The sequence below is a fragment of the Chiloscyllium plagiosum genome, unplaced genomic scaffold (genome assembly GCF_037043375.1).
Source record: "Chiloscyllium plagiosum isolate Xiang-an unplaced genomic scaffold, Cpla_swu_hap1 HiC_scaffold_9, whole genome shotgun sequence".
NCBI lineage: Eukaryota > Metazoa > Chordata > Chondrichthyes > Orectolobiformes > Hemiscylliidae > Chiloscyllium > Chiloscyllium plagiosum.
The window spans coordinates 42,490,176-42,515,166 of record NW_028270147.1 but is presented as its reverse complement, the minus strand read 5'-3'; the positions used below and the strand labels follow the sequence as shown (position 1 = coordinate 42,515,166).

Sequence of the window (24,991 nt, the reverse complement as noted above, 5' to 3'; positions counted from 1 at the left end):
AAGTTTGTTTAACTTCTCACACTTTCTCTACTCATCCATTTGACCACCACACTTTCCTGAAAATAGATAGCTTGAATTTCTGACTACATGTGCTAACTCTTTAACTGAGTTTAGTCCAGCATTTAAAAATCAATTCACAAATTGGTAGCAAAAGAAATGAAAATGGACAGATTATCTAAATTTAGCCATCAAAAACATATGATATTCTAGTGCTTCAAATTTGCCATGAGGAACATTACATTAATTTGTATCATCTGTGGACATCTTTACTACAGACTCAATAATCTCTTTGGAAAATGTCCTGTATTTATTGGTTTGTGTCAGAGAAAGAAAGGCTTTAATTTGTGCAGTCTTGTATATTGCATTAATTCAAAGATGTACCACTAGGTGGTAGTAAGTACATGCTATAAGTCCAACACCTCAAAATAAGACAATAAGACAATGCAAGCCAAGAGCTAACACTTTAATTAATTCAACTTTATTAACTTCTTTACTGCCATTAATTAAAATAACCTCCTTATTCACATGCCCTTTTCCCATTTTGCAGGACTTTTAAGAAAATAGCACCTAACCTTTCACTGGGATTTTCAGGACAGGAATCAGGCCTCAAAGATCAGCCACATCAGGCTGTCGCCATCACATTTTTAAAAATGCAAGAATTTAAAGGCAGCGTGCAGCACTCAAAACATCGACTGCAGCCTCGCATTTCAGCTCCCAATGCAACCCATGTTTTGGAAAACCTTAGTATATAATATGCAAACTTCAGCTTTGAAATAGCACACAAAGACTCTGAATTTACTTGCTCTTTTATACCTTCGACACCTCCCTTTAGAAGGTTTCATTTTTTTGTTTCAAAACAATTTAATTTCAAACTACTAGGTTTCAAATATGCGAGACATACGTTACCATAAAAAAGTCATAAAACAAAGCTTTATGTGAACACCCTTGATGGAAAATCTATTTCAGTTAATATTTCAGTTTCATGGCCTCACTTACTAAAACACAAAAGGGACCTTAAAGGAAAAATACAACCATTCCTTGCGAAAAAAAAACAGAAATGGAAGTAGATATCCCAAGTTTCCATTCAAATTTACTCAAAAGGTAGTCTTACAATAACTAAGCTATGGATGCAAGGACTTGCAATTACATAGATGAGTAACCTCAGATTATTGCCAATAATTTAAAACAGTGCTGGTACGTCTTTATACGAGCATTGCCTGTAAAGTCCTCAAAGTTTTCAGTGCCTTGCATAAAACTGAAAGATTTAAATCCTGATCTAGTGTTCCAGCATCATAAATTACTACGATATACTTAGGTTGTGAAAATGCAAATCACAACTTGACCAAAAGGTGTTTCATCATTTCCAAGCTAACTACAACAGAAAACTAAATCAAAGGAAAACCAAATTAAGCTGATGCATCACAAGAGACATGAGGCTTTTAATATGCTTTATGTTTCAGCTGTTCTTTGCAGCACAACATATTTCCCCTAGGTAACAAATATGATGCATGATTATTATTATCTCATTTCCGAATTCATCATCATCATTAGCTAGATCCTGAACATTTCAAGGCTCTACAGATGGTGACACTTTTTCATTTACATTGGAAGCTGAATGCCATTTAACAGGGGCTTTGTCAGCTATGTATTCCAATGATGTTGCCTGCATCTTGTTCTAGAAATAATGCAATCTGAAGCCAATAGTTGAGTGTCAAGGTTTGACCATACATAATATGGATAACAGAGCACTTTAGCTGTCAATTCAAATACATTATCTACATTACATTAGGAATGCTACAGCACTCAATCTGAAGGTCAGTAATTCAATCTCTTAAATGCTTTCATCCATTAAGTGTGCATAATTTGTGACTCAAAATTACACAATATGTTTTAATCAATACTTTACCTTGCCCCAGTTGACAATTTCTTCTTAAATTTGCTTCCATACTCTTTTCAAAAGAGGGTAATTACATAATTCCATAATTATATGATTAATATTACCATAGATCACAAGAACCTTTGAAGCTTCAAAAAATACTTTCAAAATTAAGGGTCAACTTGCAAACCAAATATAAAACAAGAACACTGGGGTTAGTGCACCCCTGTTCATCAGTCACCATTCACAACGTGCTCTGTGTGATCATGTCTTAAACTATACATGTATATGTAATCTTGATCTTTTCGATAGTGCAGGGGACAACTTAAAGTTTGCAAATGATAAAAAAAGAGAGTTGGGAGAACAGTAAATTGTGAGAAGGACAGTGCACAGCTTCGAAAAGACACTTATAAATTGGTGGAATGCACTAAATGGAAAATGAATTTCAATGTGGAGAAGTGCAAGGTAACACATTATGATACAAAGAACAAAGAGTACTATTCTAAAGGATGTGTAGGAGCAGAGATATGTGGCTGTGTATGTGCATAATTCATTAGAGGTGACAGGGCAGGTACAGATTTTATAAAGTGCACATTATTCTAGGATTCATTAAGGGGGGCATAAAGTACAAGTGCAGGAAATTTATGCTAAACTTATATTGGACAAAAGGTGAACCTCAGCTGCTGTATTGAATATAGGACTGGTCAGTACACTTTAGTAAGGATGCAAATGCATTGGACAGTGCAGAACAATGTATCCAGAGAAGAGAAGCTTCAGTTCTAAGGATAGATTGGATAACGTAGGACAGTTTTCTCTGTAGAGGAGAAGACCAAAAGGAGATTTGATATAAGCTTTCAAAATTCTGAGGGATTTTGGAGAAAGCAGATTGACAGAAACTTTTAAAAGGATCAAGAACCAAAGCACACAGTTTTAAAGTATTTTACAGAAATAAGCAAATGCAAGATGAGAAAAACCATTTTCACACCACGAGTTATTAAGGTGTAGAACACACTAACTGGAAATGTAGTAGAAGCAGGTTCAAATGAGGCATTCAAGAGGGTATTGGCTGATTATTTAAACAGAAACAACATACAAGATTATGGAAATTAAGCAGCAGATTGCCACTAAATCAAAAGGCTCAGCTTCCGAGTACAGACATGATGGGTTGAATAGCCACCTACTGCATCATGACATTTCTGTGATTCTATGAAACTTTTCACATTCTGCTTGGCAACATAATCTGTATAACTGCTTAATCCCACGCAGCAACTTATAAACAACCATAATATTAAACATTCCTGTCTAAGGTTAAAAGAGGTTAAATCCTAATTATATGTCACAAATACTTAGCTATTAGCTTAAAAATGGTTAATTTTCTATGCCAAGTGTTGTCCTAAAGACACACATTGACATTGAAAGAATAAATGATGTCATCTCCTATACTGGGTCAACTTAAATAATACAATGTGTTATGCTTACTAAAAAAAATTGCAACAGAAATATAGATGGCATCAGATCCCACTGCATACAGGTTATACAATACATATATAATGGAAATGGTTACATTTGAAGCCATAAGTAATGAGATTTGAAATCATACTATTGATGGAAAAAAGTCATTGCTTGCTGATGTTTTAATAAAGTTACTTGCAGCTAGATATTTTTTGGGAAAACCTAAACCAAGTGTAAAGATTATTAGAAGTTAGTTATCATGCAAATTTATCCATCTCCTATTCTCTCCGCAATTGTTAAGTGCTAGCAATTGAATACACTTTCCATGAGGATTAACTTGGTGCTGTGTCGTTTTTAACGAGAGTCATACAGTCATACTGAACAGAAACAGCCCCTTTGGTCCAGTTCGTCCATGGCGACCAGGTTTCCTAAACTAAACTAGTCCCATTTGTCTGCATTTGGCCTATTTCCTCCGAACCTTTCCTATTCATGTACTTGTCGAAGTGTCTTTTAAATGTTGTAACTGTACCTGCATCTACCACTTCCTCTGGCAGTTCATTCCACATAAAAACCACGCTCTGTGTGAAAAGGCTGCCTCTCAGGTCCGCTTTAAGTCTTTCTGCTCTTACCTTAATATTATGCCCTCTGGTTTTGAACTCCCCAACTGTAGAGAAAAGACCTTTGCTATTCACCTTATCTTTGCCCCTTTTAATTTTATACAACTCAATAAGGTGACCCTCAACCTTTTATGCTCCAATGTAAAAAGTCCCAACTTATCCAGCCTCTTCTTCTAAGTTAAACACTCTATTCCCGGTAACATTCTTGTAAATCTTTTCTGCACTTTGTCCAACTTGATAATATCTTTCCTACAGCAAGGCATTAAAAACTGTACACAACACTCCAAAAATGGCCTCACCAACATCCTGTACAACCACAACATGACATCCAATACTCAATGGTCTGAGCAATGAAGGCAAGCATGCCAAGCGCCTTCTTTACCATTCTACCCATGGTGCAATTTTCAATGAATTATGTACCTGAACTCCTGGGTCTCTGTCGTATAACATTCAAGACTGTACTGTTGGATAACTTAAAATGAGTGTTTAATTCATATGTATAGGCATATCAGTTAACAACGTATATTACACAACAGTTATCAGCAACAAAAGAGCTCAAGCCTTTAAAACCCATGTCTGGAAACCCCTTCACAATTCTCCACGCAAAATACTGACTTTTAAATTGCAAATAAATGTTGATGTTGAAACTCACTTGACTACTTTTGACTTAATTTTCTAGCCTTTGGAGGCTTGGCATTTTATCTTGCTTATCTTTTATTCCCACTTGCTGTTTTATTTAATATTTTTCGTGTAATCAGGTTTTAAATCTAATTCAAAGTTGCATATAATCCAACATTCAAACTACATTTTTTTTTAAATACTTGATTATAGTCATGAATGTGGAAGTGATTTGGGAAAAAGGAATTGAACATTACGTCCCTCTATTTTTCACGTGTGATTGATTTCAAGCGGCATAATGGATAGGCTGTTATGAGGCAGCAACACACTAGGAGTTCAGGTGTCAGATATAGGAGCAAGAAACTCAAGTCCTTTATCAAAGTCATCATACCCCCTAGAGGGACTGATGCTTTCATGCACGATTTATTAAAACAACCATAATACAAGCAGCATTTTTGAAGCCATTGAAGGTAGAATTTGTTTGCAGAGATGTGTAACAATTGCACATAAAAACATCCCAACATTTGTCATAGGATTCATCTACAAAGAAGCAACCTTTCAGCTCAAAATTTAGAAATCTCAAATTATGAGTTGGAACATAAGGTATTTGAACTTTCTAATTGCTGTACTTGATTACAAACTGCAACTCAGGGAGGTTTACTGAATCATAAGAAAGCTGCTTGAGATATTTTTTGCACAAAGTTTTCACCTTACATGAATGAATCTCAGTAATGGAATAAAACAAAGGCGAAAGGGAGAGGAAATCATGATGCAGGGGCTAATTAACAGGGAAATAACTGAAGTAAACTCAGCTCATTAAATATTGCACTGCTATATACTTTCCAAAAAACAGCAAGATAATTCTATCCAAATTAAGCAACCCTTTCAAAGGCTTGCACGTAAGCATATTATTTCACAATGGACAAAATCACAACAGAATTATGCTCCTTTCATGACTTACAATTTTAAAAATATATAAACTAATGACCATGAAAAGAGTGCTGATCTGTATCCCAGTTCAAAGGTAGATCCACCTGAGTATATGATTACATATAATGACAATGAAATACCTTACACACAGGCCTGTGCTAATTAATGTTATTTTACTACTTACATTTGAACACAAATTCTGACTTATAGAAATGGAGTTGTATTCCATAGAAGCAACGTTAAAGTTTTAATCATTTAGATCTTAGCTTGTCAAAGTTCTGCCTTTTAAAACAAATGTTACAATAACCCGAGTAAGAACATTTTCGATTTATATTTAACCAGCACTTAAGCCCATAAGTGGGCTCAAGTCTATAGGAGTACATTATTAAGAGGCTTTCATTTTCCACATTGCATGTGTATATGTCTCACATGAGCCATGCATGTGCTAGACAGAAAAAAATGCAAATTATGCAGGACAAACCTAACCTGGCCAATTATCATCCCATCAATCTGCTCTCGACCATCAGCAAAGTGATGGAAGATATCTTTGACAAGTCTCTTCCAAAGTGAAATCTTCTCTCAACAAACTTGTATTGATCTTAAACTATGCTTACTTAAAACATTTTAATGGGCCAGGTCAGCTAACCACAGCAGGGAAATGCTACATTTTGAAACGATGTATCATGAGAAATTCAAGGGCAGTTCTTTGGTTCTTTCATAAGAAAGTGGTGGGAGTTGAATCATGCATCAAATAAGACATAGATTGATTCTTCTGATTGTGACGTTCAAATCTAGCTGCAATAATTAGAGTCTCTTCTGTTTATTACATCCTTTATGAATTTGAAAGTTTAGATTTAGGCTTTGGGCCCTCTTCCTAGTATTTAAATATTGAAGGCAGTAAGAAGAGCAGGAGAGGAACAAAATGATTAATCATAATCAGTGTTAACGTGACATTTTCCCTTTCCTTTTCCAGTACCAGTTGTACGGGATGGGAAGAGTAGCATTCTCTACTCATTTTGAGGAGAACAGAAGACTGTTCCTCCTAGTGATACAATCCTTGATCGGGTCATTCAGCACATTCAGTTTACAGCACTACAGTCAGTTCTGCTATAACACAGTAGTTCTATTCCCATGCTATCCCATGATATAAGAAAATCACGTAACAGCTGCACCATTTAAACGAATGGGGCCGGAATCATGTTATAACCAATACACACTTTAAAATTTCGTGCTTTAGAAACAATGCTTTCAGTTCATCAATCATGCTAAAGCGAATTCGCATTAACGAAACACGTGTTATAACAGAACAACCTGTATTTATTTTCAATGCAATAGGACAATGTCTGGACAACAAATTAAGATCAGTTCTTCTCTCCTCATTACTAAACCAATAAGGGGGAACTGGAAAAAGTACAAAAAGACTGACATCGGCAACATAAACAGAAACAGATTATAATTCTCAGCAATTCCAAAATTTCAGAAAGCACAGCCTAATGGCTAGACTAAATGGCCCCATGAAGTGCTGTAAAATTTTGTGATTTTATAGGTTGCAACTCTTTTCTCCACAAAAGATTGTGAGGTGAACTTTTTTTTTTAAATTCTGAAAGGGTTTGATAGGAAAGATATAAATATGATGCTTTCACTAGTGGATTTGTTCAAAACTAGGAACGAAAATATAACTTGGTCCTTAATCAATCCTGCAAGGAATTCAGAAAAACCTCTTGAGCTAAAGAGTGTTGGAAACCATCATACAAAGTTTTTGAAGTAAATGGCACAGATGCATTTAAGGGGAAAATAGGTCAGTATGAATTTGTACGGTGAGATGAAATTACTACTTGGACAAGAAGCAAGTGGAGAAGTGGAGAATAGATTAGTTTGGTTGGAGTGGCATGTTTTTGAAATGCAATTAGAAGCAAATAGTTCTACACATATTGGCCTATCATATTTCCAAATCCCTTCAACATGATCTATAGTGCAACTTTGAACATGCATTTCCGACCATTGTTCTGCATGAGATGTCCAAAACTATCATCAAAATGATGTTAGCCATAAATATAGAATAGTGAAGTATTAATGAGTTCAATTTACAATCGTTAGTTTTCTTGCTAACTAGCTTTTGAACAGTGGTTTCATGCTATGTTTTGTTCAATTACAGCAATTATGGATTTAGAACTTCACAATGATTACTATTGATTTCATTTTACAAACAATATCCCATTATGTTTTGGTATCTGATCTGCATTTCTTATCCAAGACTATTTGATTGTATTCTGATTCCTGATCAAGTCGCAGATCTCCTGAGTGCTTATTCTTGTAGCGAGATCAAGATCTCGATAGGTTTTTGAGACCAAGTTCCAGAAAAAAAAATCAAATCCTACCTAGTCATTTTCCCCATTATATAAAGATAATAAAGTTTTAAAATTTAGAAATAACAGCATATTTAACTATTGTATGGTAGTAACATCAGGATGCTTGTGAAATGATGCCAGTCAAAAGGATTGCTTTGTCCTGGATAGTGTCAAGCTTTTTGAGTGTTGTTGGAGCTGCACCCATCCAGGCAAGTGGGATGTAATCCAATACACTCCTGATGTGTGCCTTGTAGAAGGTGGATAGGTTTTGCAGTATCAGGAAGTGATCTACTTGCTGCAGTGTTCTCAGCCTCTGACCTGCTCTTGTAGCAACAGTGTTTATGTGTTGAGTTTCTGGTAAATGGTACCCCAAGGACGTTGATAGTGAGGGATTCAGTAAAGGTAGCACCACTGAATGTCAAGGAGCAGTGATTAGATAGTCTCTTTTTGGAAACGGTCATTGCCTAGTGTTTGTATGGTGCAAATGTTAATTGCCACTTATTATTTGGATATTGTTGTGGTTCTGTTCGCCAAGCTGGGAATTTGTGTTGCAGACGTTTCGTCCCCTGTGTAGGTGACATCCTCAGTGCTTGGGAGCCTCCTGTAAAGCGCTTCTGTGATCTTTCCTCCGGCATTTGTAGTGGTTTGAATCTGCCACTTCCGGTTGTCAGTTTCAGCTGTCCGTTGCAGTGGCTGGTATATTGAAGCACTGAGGATGTCACCTAGACAGGGGACGAAATGTCTGAAACACAAATTCCTAGCTCGGCGAACAGAACCACAAGAACGAGCACCCAAGCTACAAATCTTCTCATAAACTTATTTGGATATTGTCCAGATCTTGCTGCATTTGAACATGGACTGTTTCAGTATCTGAGAAATTGTGAATGGTGCTGAACATTGTGCAATCATCAGCAAAAACTCCTCTCTGATCTTATGATAAATGGAAGATCATTGATGAAACAGCTGGACATAGTTGAGCCTGCAGCGATATCCTGGAGCTGAGATGACTGACCTCCACCAACCATAACCATCCTCCTACGTTCAAGTTTGACTCCAAGCCAGGAATGACCTCTGTAAGCTCTTTCAGTATTCACCTAGGCCTTAAGTTCAAATGTGAGACAGAAAACTGAAAGATAAAATGGAATGAAAATTTGAAGCAAGGGAGAGTGGAAGGCAAAGGGAGGAAAGAAAATAGAATAACTAAGGAAAGAGAGACATATGACAGGTGATAGTTGCTAACAGTTCAAGACCAAGTTCATTGATAACGTACTCTTGAGATACAATAACTGCAAACAGAACACTTTTTCTGATTTCTAAGTCTGCACAACATTTGGAGTGTTCGTGGAGAAAACACAGGTAGCATTTGGCACGTTTACACCTCCTTCAAGATAAAACCTGGTGGCAAGATATAAACTCCAACAGGCATAAATGGTCAGTGAAAGCAACTGTCCTTAAACCAAGTTAAATGTTATGTTATGTGCAATTTTACTTAGAATCTTTTTGGAGCACAATTGTACAATTATAGATTCTGATAGGTATACTAAAGTAAGGGAATGGACTATTATACAGCAGAAAAATGCTCAAAAACCAAACATCAGAAATTAAACCATGATGCCTCAACTAAATACAATTAAGTAAAACCTTTTCTTAACTTCTGGAAACACAGTGCTAGCGTTATTGCGAAAAGGCATGGATAGGGTAAATAGGCAAAGTATTTTCCCTGGGGTCAGGGAGTCCAGAAATAGAGGGCATAGGTTTCGGGTGAGAGGGGAAAGATATAAAAGAGGGCAACTTTTTCACACAGAGGGTGGAATGAGTTGCCAGAGGAAGTGGTGGAGACTGGTACAATTACAACATTTAAGAGGCATTTGGATGGGTATATGAATAGGAAGGGTTTTGAGGGATATGGGCCAGGTGATGGCAGGTGGGATTAGGTTGGGTTGGGATATCTGGTCGGCATGGACGAGTTGGATCGAAGGATCTGTTTTCATGCTGTATATCTCTATGACTCTATGAGAACACTTGGCCATTCACAATTTGTTATGAAAATTTTATTCTATTAGATACAAGAAAATGTATGCATTTTTAAACACATCTCAAAGTGAGCAAATGGAACTTCTAAACTTACTTTGCACTTAAAATATTTAGCTTCAAAGATGCACACTTTAGTTCTGAAACAGCCCTTCCATCTTGACCAATTTTAATGCAGTAGCAGGAACTCATCTAATAACAAATTCATGCAACTAACTCAGGACATATATTTCAGACATGCAGATATCTGACCACAAAAGTCAAGAAAAAGTAGAATACATGCACAATTATTTCAGAGTAAATTTTGACATCTAATAATGAAGTGATGGTCATTGATGAAGAAACTGAAGACTATTAGGCTGATGGCACTGCCTTAAAAAAAATCAGAGCAAAACCTGAGCAAGCCTCCAAGAACCATGATAATATCCTTTTTGTCAGCTATGACTCAAGCATGAGAGGATTTTCCTTTGACCCTATTGACCTCAATTTGGCAAGGAATTCTCAGTGTCACACTTGTTTCATGCTGCATTGATGTTGACAATAACTAGCCTATGGTCTCCTCAGCATTTAGATCTTTCAGACTGTCATGAAGCAGAAGCTGAGTGGTTCTGTACAAAACTGAACTGAGTTTCAGTGAGCAGCTTTTTGGTGCCTTGGTATTGCCTGATGACACTATTGATACTTCCTTCAATAACTTTACTGATGACAGGGAAAAAGCCAATTGTGAAGTAATTGCCTATTTTCAGAGCTGTCTGCTGATAGGAATTCATAGGTCTGTTCTCTACATCAACAGACAGAAGCTATGGTCATAGATGTACTTGAAAGCTCAGAATCTCTTCAGCAATGCATCTTGAATAGATACCCTGGTCAATAGATTTCATTGTGTTCAATGAATCTGCAAAAGCTCTAACCTGGTCACTTCCATGGTAAGAAACATGGTAATGAAGCTGCATCCAGTTAGTTGCCTGACTATTTGATCTGAGGACAGATACACGGAGAGCAAGCCAGACTAAATCAGATTCGCTAACTCTGAATTCACAACAGAGTGAAATTAAAACAATCTATGACTGACAAGGGAAGTCAGGAACAGCATAAAAGCAAAAGAAAAAGCATGCAATGTGGTTTTGATCAGCAGGAAGAGAGAGGATTGGGAAGCCTTTAAAATCCAGCAGAAGAAAATTTTTAAAAAGCAATAAAGAGGGGAGAAGATAAAATATGATGGTAAGTTAACTAGTAATATAAAAGAAGATTGCAGCAGTTTATTTTAGATATATAAAAGGTAAGAGAGAGGCAAGAGTAGACATTGGACCACTGGATAAGAAGGTCCTAGGGGACTGGAAAATGGCTAACATAATATCCCTGTTTAAGAAAGGAAAGAAGCAGAAGATGGGAAATAATATTTCCAAGCCTGAGCTTGGTCGTTGCTAAGATTTTAGAGTATATTATTAAGGTTGAGATTGCAGAGTACTTAGAAGTGCATGGTAAAACAGGGTTGAGTCAGTATGGTTTCAAGGGTAAGTCATGCCTGACAAATCTGTTAGAATTCTTTGAGTTAGACAAAGGACAGGCAGTGGACATAATCAATCTGAATTTCCAGAAGGTTTTTGACAAGATGCCACACAAGTGGTAGCTAAATAAATTAAGAACCCATGGCGTTATGAGCAAGGTACTGGCATGGATAGAGGATTGGCCGACTGGCAGAAGGCAGAGAGTGTGGATAAATGGGTCTTTTTCAGGATGGCAACTAATGGCTAGTAGAGTTCCGCAGGGGTCAGTGTTGGGACCGCAACTATTTACAATGCACATTAACAATCTGGACAAAAGAACTGAGGGCATTCATGCTAAGTTTGCAGATGGCACAAAGACAGATGGTGAGGCAGGTAGTATTGAGGAGGCAGGGAGGTCTGTACACCACTTGCAATGCATAAGTCAGAAGCTTATGCCTGGATGAGTCTAGATCCAAAATCATTCAAAAATTTAGACACAATTCAGGACAGATTAATTGGCATCACATTCACAAATGTTCACTCCCTCCACTACCACTGCTCAGTGGCAGCAGTGTGTACCATCTACAAGAAATAAAGCAGAAATACACTCAGGCTCCAGACACAGCATCTTGCAAACCAACGACCACTTCCATCTCAAAGGACAAGGCGAGCAAACAAATGGGAACACAACCACCTATAAGTTCCATCTTCTTGGAAACATATTGCCGTTTCTTTACTGTCACTGGCTCAAAAGTCTGGAAGTCCCTTCCTCTCAGTATTGTGGGTGTACTTTACCAAATAGACTGCAGTAATTCGAGAAGGCAACTTACTATCACCTTTGCAAGGACAACTAGATATGAGCAAAAAAATACTATCCCAGCCTCTCCCACCCACATTCCATGAACGAAGTAAAATACAGAATATGAGTAAAGGGAGATCTCTCAAGAATAAAGTTCATTAGAGATGTTAGCAAGGGTGAAAAGAATCGCTTCTCAATAGCTTTTGGATGACTGAAGATATTTAGATTCAAATGAAACATGAAACGATTGTAAGTGATAAATGACAAGTTCCAAATGCAGTAAGGAACAAAGCTGTTTAAAAAACATAGTGGGAAAAAACTGAAAAAAGAAATAACAGTAGAAGGAAACATATGAGAATAGTTTAATGTGTAATATAAAAGGGAACACAACAAGAACTAGAGGCAACATGAAGAGGGAAAAGTCACTAAGCAAACTTAGTCATAGGAAACGGGAGTAAGAGTAAACTATTTGGCCCATCAAACCTGCTCTGCCTTCAGAAAGATCATGGCTTTGACTGCATTTCAAATCTGAAATTCCCATCTATCACTGGTAAGCCGAGATTCTCCTGCCTAAAGCATCTATCCACCTCTCTCTTTAAAAAATTCAATGACCCCACCTCCACTGCCTTCTGAGACTGAGCTCCAAAGTTGCACCGTGCTCTGAATGAAGTTTCTCCTCATTTTGTCCTGAACAATCAATGACTTATTTTAAAATAGTGACCCCTAGTTCTGGACTGACTCAAGAGAAAACATCCTTTTCACATCCACTTTATAATGATCATCTGGAACGCAGTGCAAATTCAATAACTTTCAAAAGGACATTACATAAATACTTAAGTGATGAGCTGCAACGCCATGGCAAAACGAAGCAAAGCTGTTTCAACGTTTTAGTTCTCATGAACTGCAGCAAATGACATGCTTTTGCTTACAGGGGTTCAATAATTCCAGTGGACCTGAACTCCCATTAGAAACAAGCAAGCAGAATACTAAAGATATTAGATAACTCCACTGAAGTAGATCCCTGCAGCTGTGGCCAAGACCACCCAGCATTGTGGCTCAATATCTGATTGTTATAACCTGCTGGTGAATCAAACATATCCATGAATGATTATAGAGAAGGACACCAGAGGCAACAATGTTCGAGTAAAAAAGTCAATGCAGGTGGCACTGCAAGATTGAGAAAGGTAAGAATGAAACCAAGTCAGTACAACCCAATAGTAGAAATCATGATCAAGAAAGACACGGTGAGATAGTATACTTTTGACACCGTTACATCCAAGTCACAAATAAAATCCTATGGGGCCATTTTTGACTCTGTGAAAGGGTAGAAATGAGACTGAAGGGATTCAAACTTGGAGATCCTGAATAAAGGACCCTGACAAAACAAGGGTCTCTCGAGAGTGCTGAGAGTACTATAACTTTGTTACACCAGCATCAGTCACTATTATTGATTTAAAATTATACAATTAGTAACAACTATTGAATAAACGTTAACACACGGAGGTAGAATCATACCACTTGGGATACTGCAGGGTTAATATTCTGTCTTTGGCAGCCAACCATACTTTAGTAGATCTCAAAGCATTTAGCAAAACAGCAAGCTTATCTACTGCATAGAAAATTAATTTGAAAGCAGGAAATGAAATTAGCCTCCGTGGCAAGTTGGACATGCACATACAGATGCAATCTGCACAATTGAAGACATCAACATTCTTTGCACACTGTTCAACAGGCCAAGACAGAACTGGCTAATTTAATTTGCATGACGTCACTGCTATAGTTGCAACTGACTTAATAATTGAATTTCCTTCTTGGGCATAAGTGATGTCTTAAATTAGGAAAGTTCAGGTTGCAGAAATCAGTCATTTGCTCCTGTCCATCATATGTGATCAACTGTATCGTAAGTACATGACAATACTGTTGAGATAACTGATTTTTTTCTTTGAACTGACACCAGTGACTGAAGTAAGAGTTGTCAGACAATACAGTGCTGATAACCAACATACATGAAAAAAGTGAGCAGCTACAGACCATCATTTTAAAACAAATTCAGTGTAGAGTTTAAATGTCTTTTGTGATCACTAAATTGCACATTACTTATTGAACAATGAAGCTCGAAATAAAATTAAGCATTATTGTACTTCTCATGAACGCTGGTTGGAACTGTGCTGTAGATCACATCCATTGGTAGATGGGCCAAGGCTGATTAATCCAGTTCCCTCACAAATGGATGTTAACACATTCTCAGAAAAGGAAAGACAATGTATGCTGCACCAACATTTGAAGGAAGTTTTAATAGAAACCTGATGTCACCATTACGCAGTACAATAATAGCACAATGAAGAACACAGCATGTGATCATTTATGTTTCCAGTATTTTGGAGACACTCATTTCAGAGAAATGCAATTTGTCAATTAATCACTTGTTTTGGCTGTGGCAGCTAGGATCCTGTTCAGATGCAGTCTTTCAGTAAAGGAGGAGGTTCTAACATTTAAAATAACAATCACAACTGAGCTTATCTCAAGTCTCTACTGCATGGTGCAATATAAACGTCCCTGATATGTGTCAAGGATTGTCTTAGATTCTGAAATTTCACCTTTGTGCATATTTTAATACAGTAACAGAGAACACAAGACAGCATATTTGGAAATAACAAAGCAGAGTGAATTAAATTGAAGGCACTTCACAAATGGGAACTTTCCATCCTAGAAAAGACAATGAAACTCTGTTTTTGAAGAAAAATTTGTTCAGCAGGCAAAAGTTAAATCAGAATAAAATGGCAACTTTATTCTTTACTTTGGAAGCAACAGCTTTCTATAAGAACGAACAAATAGCTAGTGACAGTGCATCCAGGACAGAAAATTAAAAGTGCAGTGGATAGGAATTTCTCTTGTGCCTAACCTTTTGTTAAAATCATTTGTAAATACTACAATAACAATTTCACACATATGCTGAAAAGACAGATACCATCTTATACATCTATAGCATACATGAATTATCCACAGAAATATTTTAGTTCAATACACACCAGCTACAATAGCATTTCAAAACAAGTTACTGTATACTAGACTCTTAGGTTTTTCTAAAAAGCATAGCACAGTAGCATGTTAAATGCATTAGATTTAGACTGATTGAACGACGTCATCAAATATTAAGTGTATAGTGTCAATGCCAATCTTTACACTTTTTTTGTTCTGAATTATTTCCTCTCCGTAAAGCAGTAATCATGGGTAGGTTCATGATAGTAGTCTCACTGACACCAGCACCATTCTGCTACAATACCAATTTTCATAGACATGTCTGAAACAAGTACCAACAGGTTACTCAAAGGAGAGGCATCATATTCTCTACTCACCAGAAGACACATATTTACTCAAATATACAGATCTTTGCAGTCAAACACTTTTACTTTTGTACATTGGTGCAGTTCAAAAGAACAGAACAAAGCTGTGAAACTCATTGGGGTCATTTTGTCCAACGTCAACTTGTGGAGCACAAGGAATGAAATTTGGGACATTACTTGTTGACACACTCTAATATCACAAAATCTAATGAATTTACTTTCAGCATTGAAGAAAGCCTGACAGAACTTAATTCATTTTTCAGTTTGCATTCTACAAACTACTGCCTGCTTACTTATGAAGGGTAATCCATCTGGGATAATGGCCTTGTTTCTCTCCTCATAGGTACTGTCAGATCTGCTAAATATTTTGAGAATTCTCAGTCATTATTTAATATAGTTTTAGTCCTTATACGTGGTGTAGGCATAGTGCTTTAACATAATGTAAAAATGATGACAAATAAAAGAAAACAAAAGTTTGATTTTCATTCTGAAGATTTTCCTAATTACATTGTGTGGCTCTCTGATCATGCCTTATGGAATAAATTCAGAATAGATCTAGCGGCTCAGAACTCGGAAGAACTGGTCTGCTCTTCTGAGAGCAAAGCCAACAAGGTACAAACAAAACACTGCTGGTGGGGAGCCTGTCATCAATATGGAGGACAGAGGTTATGCTCGGAAATTGTTGAACTCAATGTTGCATTGTTCCTCTAAATGTTAGCTAACTTTTTGGGAGGTGGCATGGTGGAGGTGTGAAAGTACTAGCAGTATTGGAGGAATGGGCCAGGGGGTCACTGAGGGAATGGTTATTCTCCTATTTTCGTCTCTACCTCTCCTTTACAATCATTAACGCTCCCTTTGCCTTTTGTTCTGGGCACACTCCTACCTGTTTCTCCTCCCCCTCTGTCAACAGCATAAAACCCACCATTTTCCAGCCTCTTTCAGTTCTGTAGAAGAGTCATATCAGACTTAAAACATTAACTCAGTTTCTTGTTCAACAGAAGCTGCCAGACTGTTGAGTTTCTTCAGCAGTTTCTGTTTTTATCCTGACTTGGAATTGTATTACACTTCCTTTATTGCTGTTGAGTCAAAGATTCTGGAACTCCTTAGATGTGTGGCAATGCTGTCACTTTAACAAGGTTACTTTGTCCTTGGGCTTTTCCAGAGAGATCGTAAAGACAGAGGTGCAGAAGTGTCGAGATTAACAATGGCAGGGGAGTGGCCAGTTCTCTCAATTCAGGTTTTTTATAGTTTGGTTTAGCTATAGCAGTCACAAGATGCTGCAGTCCAGAAAAGGTTCCAAACTTCAGCAGATGATCTCTGACTGCTTTTGTCTCTGAACTCTCTTTAGAAGTTGTTCCCTCCTGAATCTGTGTACCAATTTACCTTTTTGCCAAGGGGTGCACTTATGGATTGTTACTGGTTTAGAACAGCTCCTTACTTAAGTTGCTATATGGGGTCAGTTAAGCTTTCCAATAGTTAGACCACAAGACAAAGGAGCAGAAATTAGGCCATCAGCCCATCAAGTCTGCTCCACTATTCAATCATAGCAGATAAGTTCCTCAATCCCATTCTCCCACTTTCTCCCCAAAACCCTTGATCCTCAAGAACCTATCTATCTCAGTCTTAAATATACTCAATGAGCTGGTTTCCACAGCCTTCTATGGCAATGAATTCCATAGATTCACCACTCGCTGGCAGGAGAGATCTCTCCTTATCTCCTTTTACTCTAAGGCCATGCCCTCGGGTCCTAGTGTCCTACCAATGGAAACATCTTCCCAGCTTCAGACCATTCAGTATTGTGTAAGTTGCAATTAGATCTCTCCCTCATCCTTCTAAACTCCAGGGTATAAACACAGACTCCTCAAATGTTCCTCTTATGTTAAGCTTTTCATTCCTGGGACATTTCTCATGAACCTCCTCTGAACACGGTCAAGGGCCAGTACATCTTTCCTGAGATATGGGGCCCAAAACTGCGCACAACACTCCAAATGTGGTCTGACCAGAGCCTTACAGAGCCTCAGAAGTACATCCCTGCTTTTATATTCAAGTTCTCTCAAAATAAATGCCATCATTGCATTTACTTTCCAAACTATTGACTCAACCTGCAAGTTTACCTTGAGAGAATCCTAGACAAGAACTCCCAAGTCCCTTTGCAGTTCAAACTTCTGAATTTTCTACCTATTTAGAAAATAAACAAGGTCTCTATTCTTCCTACTGGTGCATGGCCTCACACTTTCTCACATTGTACTCCATCTGCCACTTTACTGCCCACTCTCTTAACCTGCCAAAATCATTTCGCAGCCCTCCCCATTTCCTCAATGTTGCCTGCCCCTCTATCTATCCTTGTATCGTCTGCAAACGTAGCCAGAATGCCCTTAGTTCCTTTGTTAGATCATTAATATATAAAGTGAAATGTTGTGGTCCCAACACTGAGCCTTGCAGAACACCACTAGTCACCAGCTGCCATGCTGAGAAGGACCCTTTTATCCCCACTCTCTGCTTCCTGTCAGACAGCCAGGCTTCTATCCATACCAGCACTTTGTCTCTGACACCATGGGCCCTTATCTTCCTCAGTAACCTCCTGTGCAGCAGCTTGTCAAAGGCCTTCTTCAAGTCCATGTAGATAACATCCATTGGCTCTCCTTGGTCCAACCTTTGTTATTTCCTCAAAGAATTCCAGCAGATTTGATCGTCGTGACCATCCCTTGATGAAATCATGTTGATTTTGCCCTATTTTATCATACACTTCCAAGTATTCAGAAATCTCATTCTTCACAATGGATTCCACCACTGAGGTTAGGCTAATCAGTCTGTGAATTTCCATCTTTTGCCCTACTCCCTTTTCGAATCCCACCACAGCAGATTTTGGATCTTGAATTCAATATTTTAAAAATCTGGAATTAAGAATCTACTAATGACCACGATTAAAGGCCGAAAGTCAAACCACACTGAAGACAGATTTGGTAACAAGGAGAAGGAGATGGAAACAAGGAGAAGGAGATATTTGAAAAATATGAGTGAACCTGAGTCGGACTATTTGCCCACCTAGAAAGTTAACAGTTGACATGGATGGGTTATCTATATGGCGCATGAACCTCCAACATTTTCAAAGCATGTTTGCAATAATCATGCTGAATTCAGGGGAATCAGTAAGAATTAGAAGAACATCCATGGGTACTCAATGACAGTTAAGTGAAAACAAAGGATTATTTATCATAGAATTCCAAAATCACTACAGTGTGGAAAATGGCCATTTGACACATCGAGTCTGCACTGATCCTCTGAAGTAATTTCAGTAGTCTTACTATTTTTAGGCTAAAATGCTTGAATTGCATGATCTTGTGCATTCATGATTTCACAGTTTGACCTCCTTTTGATGACAAAGACACTGTTAAATCTGGTCACCCACCAGTATTCATGTATAGCAGCAGGGAGTTGGTACTGTAAAGGTCAATTTTATTTCGATGCAAGACAGTTCAAGAAAGCAGATGTAGATGGTCTCGCTTCCAAATAAATTTGTGCGATGAGGAAATTAAGATAATAGGATTCTGAATTTGCCGGCTGCCCTCTCATGAATACTGTTAAGGATAATTACTAGTTCACTGGTCCTCATGTATACCAAATGGCGCACACCCCCAAAAAAGAACAGTGCCAAAAAAAGCAGATGACTCCCAAGGATAAATTACAGTCCTGACAAAGGATCCTTTTCAAAGTGGTTTAATACATTACATTCTTTTTAACTGTATGGGATTTCAGGCTTTTTGTAGTTGCATGACTATTATTCAATCAAATTTTACTTTGTGTTGACTCACAAAAGCGTTAAGGCTGCTGCTTCAGGGATACTATCACTGTGTCACAAGAGCTCTCAATTTTTTCCTTTTGTAATATTTTAGATTTATTTAAGTCCTCGATATTTTTGAATCAACATATTCAGACATACCTCTGGAGCAGAGATGGAACTTAATACTGGGCTTTCTGGCCAAGAGGTCAGGAACTACCACTTTGCGACAACAGCCCTTGTGATAATATATTTAATCAGAATTGCACTCATTCTGAATTAATTGACACTTAATAGGCATAATTATATCTTAAACAGTCACAATTGGACACTGTGTCTCCATATGGCAAACTTTGAGATTAGCTCTGAAATATAATTTTCATGAGCTCTGTTGTGTAACTATTCCACTTTCAAAGCATTGCAAAGAGATGCACAATATACATCAAGAATGGTTACAGAACCACAAATACTTGCAACACAGTCAGAAACCACCATATCTGTTCTGGTTGTTTTTCTGCAGCATTTAAAATTAATTCCCCTGCCTCATTTGCTCCCCATAGCTTTATATTTTCCTCCCTATGGTAAGTAATCCATGTTCCATCAAGCCTCCAGGTAGACATTTCCCATAACCCTTCTCTTTATCCACTTAGTGATAATCCTAACTTAATTGCCTCTCATCACTGACTTGCCAACTGGAGGAAATAGCTTTCCCCTGCTTCACACCCATTACGCCAAAGCAATTAACAGCCATTTTAGATATACATTTCTCTAACTATCAAGCATACATGTTGTAAAATGGCTGATAATTGAATATTGTTCAGTTACTTATTCATATACTGTTAAATAAAATCATTTAATGGCTTTCATACTTGTGCCTCTCCAAGATCGCCTTCTTCCGACTCAGTAACTGTTCAACTTCACCTATTGCAGCTCACTTGCTATTAAAACCCTCATTCATACTTTCATTACGTCCAGCTTAGAAATCCAATGTACCGCTGGTTCGTCTAAACCTCTGCAGTGCAAGTCTTAATTCACAGAAAGTCCATTCTCCAATCACACATTTTTGCTGAACTACATTGGCTACCAGTCAAGCATGTCATGATGTTAAAATGATCATCTTTGCTCTGAAGTCTTTCTGTGGCCTTGCTCTTTCCTATCTCTATAACCTCTTCAAACCCATCTGAGATATCTACAGCCCTCTAATTCTAGCATTTTGTGCATTTCCAATAGCAAGTGCTCCACTACTGGTGGAAGAGGCTGTAAACTCTAGAACAGCTTGCCTCACTGGAAGCTTTTCAAATTTAACAGTTATTCAAATTCTGCTTGGTTACACTCAATTTTTCACAAGCCTTCAGCTTTCAAACACTTTGAGCTTTACTTCTAAACTATGAGTACAGTATGTACCAAATCAGGAATAAAGTGAAATGAAATCAATTACTCATATAGTTGATGGCAAAATGAAAAAAAATCACTCAAGAAACAGTAGTGGTTCCAATTTTGCTAAGAAATAAATGACTTGACTGCTGCACTTCCCACACTACAAAAGCAATTTTACTTCAAAAGTATTTAATTGGCTGTAAAGTCATTTGTGATGTCCAATCGTCACAAAATCACTGTAAATACATTTTTTTTGTTTTTTTTATTGGTGTTCAGTTAAATGAATAAGGCACCAACTTCTAAGAAGTGTACATAATTAAATGCAAAACTCCAGCAGTTGCTATCCAAAATAAGCACCTCTGCTATAAGCTAATATAAAAATGATATCTAGCCAAATGGTTCCTTTCAAATGTACTGGACAGCTTGAAACTCCTTTACTAATGTTCCAGATATACACTGAAATTGCCATAAAAACTGTCGCCATTTCATTCCAAAAATCCTTTAAATAGTATATCAAGTCTTAATTATCCATACTTGAAAAACTGCCTTTGAACAGACTTGTCAGCAAAGCAAAACCCATGGAATGAAAGGGACTGTGATGGCATTGGGTGAGGGACAACAAGCAGAGCATCGTGATTAGCAGCTTTTTTTTTGGACTGGAGCAAGATATATATAGTGGTGCCCTGATCATGGCTCAATATTAGGAACACTGCTGTTCTTGATCTAGAGAAATATCTACTAGTTCATTGCATCAGTGTACTTTAGAATAACCTTGTATTCCTGGAGACGTTAGATCATTCCCAGAGGGTATGGCAACCTTACTTAAGAACTACAGTGCATTATACTCTTGGAAAGTTACACAAAATTATTGCTGCTCAGATGGTAGTTTCTGACTATATATGTTAAACTCTGAGCAAAGATAATGGAGTTACAAGATATAGTCATCATTAGATAAATGTATTTTATTGTGCAGCCAACAAAAAAGGACTTTAAGGAAATGGTTTACTGCTTTGTATAGTTCAGTACGCACAACAAATACGAGCATAAGGGATCTGCAATGGCAGCAATATGTTAAAAGTTACAACCCTTATGACGAGACAGCTTCGGTCAAAAGTACTGAATTTGATTTTTGAAATCCTCGCCATATCATGGGAACGATGTGTGGAAGTATAATTTAATTACAATGTGAACAATTATTTAAGTACACCATTTTAAAGAAGCTTTTATATTTTTTATCAGCTGGCTATCAATCAGAACACAAAAACAGATGAGCAAAAAGAAAAGCAACTTGACCCATTAAAAAATTCCTTTGATACACTAACCCTCAAGCTCTAATCCAATTTAACATCTAAAGTCTACATCTCCGCCACATTGCCCAGTTGTTTAAAGTGACAAATGTTTATCATCCTAAGAAAACCTGACATCTAAAGAAATGTTATGAGTTTTGTATGACCATTGCTTCAACTTCTGGTTTATCTTGAAATATTTTTGTTACATTCCGTCTATTTATATAATTCAATAAAATTTTCCCTTAACCATATTCTCACAGCTTTCGAAGGTACAGCTTTGTTGCCTTCCACTACACATCTAGAACCAAATATGCCTCCTCTGCAAATTTTCCAATAATTACAAAAGAAAAAAAAACTTGTAAATCCTGAAATTGCAAAGCAGAATCAGTTCTGATGAAGGGTCACTGGACTAGAAATATTAATACGGTCTTCTCTGCACAGAGGCTGCCAGACCTGCTAAATTTAATACAGAACAGAGGACGTTATAGCACAGTACTGGGCCTGCGACCCTCGATGTTGCGCCGACCTGTGAAATTAATCTGATGCCCACCAACCTACACCTTTCCATTATTATCCATACGAATGTCCAATGCACATTCAAATGCCCTTAATGTTGGCGGGTTTACTACTGTTGCAGGCAGGCCGTTCCACGTCCCTACTACTCTCTGAGTGAAGAAACCACCCCAATATCTGTTCTAAGTCTATCACCCCTCAATTTAAAGCTACCCTGCAGTCTTCTGGCACTACTCCTATTGACAATGGGACGTAAAAATCGAAGCCAAAGGCTCTGCAATCTCCTCCCTGGCTTCCCAGAGAAACAGAAGATAAATCCCATCCAGCCCAGGGGTCTTATTATTTTCAGATTTTCCAAAATTGCTAAAACTTCCTCTATGTCAACCTCAATCCCATCTAATCTTGTAGCCTGTGTCCCTGTATTCTCACTAACACTGCCCTTTCCCAATGTGAATACTGATAAAAAGTATTCATTTAGCACTTCCCCTATGTCCTCAGATTCCACACATAACTTTCCACTACTATCTTTGATTGGCCCTAATCTTACTCCAGTCATTCTTTTATTCCTGAAAGACCTATAGAAGGCCTTCGGGATTTCCTTCATCCCATCTGCCAACAACTTCTCATGTTCCCTCCTCGCTCTTCTCAGCCCTCTCTTTTGATCTTTTCTGGCTAACTTATATTTCTCAAGCCCCCTAACTGAGCCTTCACGCCTCATCCTCACATAAGCCTCCTTCTTCCTCTTGACAAGAGCTTCAACTTCTTTAGTAAACCATGACTCCCACTCTCAACAACTACCTCCCTACCTGATAGGTATATACTTATCAAGGACCCGCAGTAGCTGTTCCTTGAATAAGCTCCACATTTCAAATGTGTCCATCCCTAAAGTTTCTTTCCCCATCCTATGCATCCTTAATCTTGCCTAACTGCATCATAATTGCTTTTCCCCCAGTTATACCTCTTTCCCTGCAGTATATACCTATCCCTGACCATTGCTATTGTAAACATAACCAAATTATGGTCACTATCGTTAAAGTGTTCACCTACCTCCAAATCTAACACTAGGCCGGGTTCATTCCCCAGTACCAAATCCAATATGGCATCGCCCCATGTTGGCCATTCTACATACTGTGTGAGAAAACCCTCCAGCACATTGAACAAAAACTGACCCTGTAAACTACTTGAACTACAGTATTCCCAGTCAATATTGGGGAAGTTAAAAGTATACCCATTAAACTACGCTGTTACTCTCGGTCCTATCAAGAATCATCTTTGCTATCCTTTCCTCTCAATTTCAATCCAACATCCTGATTGGCAGTGCCCTCTAGTGATCTTGTAAACCTATCCCTGATCTCAATGCCCTCAATCTCCTGTACACTAGAACTACAATTCCGGTTCCCATCCCCCTGTTGCATTAGTTTAACACCCCGCCTTCAACCTCCCAAAAGCATTAGCAAGTCTTCCCCCCCCCAGGATATTGGTACCCATCTGGTTCAGGTGAAGACCAGCCTATATGACAGGTCTCACCTTCCTCAGAAAGAGCTCCAAATATCCAAGAATCCAAAACCCTCCCTCCTGCACCATCCCTGCAGCCACGTGTTCAGCTCTGCGCTCTCTAAGTTCCTCGCTTCACTAGCACATGGCATGGGAAACAATCCAGAGATAAAACTTGGTTTGTTCTAGCTCTAAGCTTCCACCCTAGCTCTCTGAATTTCTGCCATCGATCCCTACCTTTCTTCCTATCTATGTCGTTGGTGCCTATGTGAACCACAACTTGGGGCTGCTACCCCTCCCCCTCAAGGATCCAGAAAACATGATCAGAGACACCACTCAGTAATTTCTGCTGCTTTCAATCTTTAACATTACCAGTTCTTTGTTATATTTTGATATTTTAGGGGATTTTGTTTTTATCTGCAATATTCTCAAAGACAAGGCAGTTCAAGAACCATGCTTGTCCCATTTTAAAAGAATATTGGTCACACCTTATAAGTTACAATAAAAATGCACGTCGAACTTACTCTTTGGAATGGTTTCCCAATGCAGCCTAGTACAACAGGTATGCTCATACTCTTTTTATTGTCTAAGTTAGACTTAGTCTGTTTTAAAATGATGCAATATTTCTGATTCAGCGAGTTTTGAGAAGATTTGTAGCTCAGGTCGAGGTTCTGGATGTAGGTTTGGCTCATCCATTTCCGATTCGATTCCTACATTGTTCCAGTGTGATAGTTGGACTCCCACAAAACTTTCTGTGCCTCCACCAATACTCTTCAATGTGTAGCACCACCTCCTGGGATTACTTTGTCTTCCGACCTTTAATTAGTCCGACATCTCTACAATAGTGAACTCAAAATTCTCCAGGATCGTTAGCATTCTAATAACGCAAGACTAACAAAAAGGGCATTTAAAACATGAGATATGGAAGGCATTCTGTGTTAAAAGACATTAATAAAATTAGATTCAATTTGGACACTGAAATACAACATTAAAAAATGCCATTCCTTGATACAGTAATTCACAAAAAAAAAATCAAGG

General features: G+C 37.9%; 1 protein-coding gene and 1 long non-coding RNA gene across 10 annotated transcripts in view; one reads left to right on the top strand and one right to left on the bottom strand.

The window, feature by feature from the left end:
- The window catches only part of mast2 (microtubule associated serine/threonine kinase 2), a 412,521-nt gene that overhangs the window by 213,559 nt on the left and 173,971 nt on the right, over positions 1-24,991 (bottom strand). The gene's annotated exons all lie outside the window — the stretch shown is intronic.
- Positions 1-24,991, top strand: part of LOC148149131 (uncharacterized) — an 89,986-nt gene that overhangs the window by 16,701 nt on the left and 48,294 nt on the right. The gene's annotated exons all lie outside the window — the stretch shown is intronic.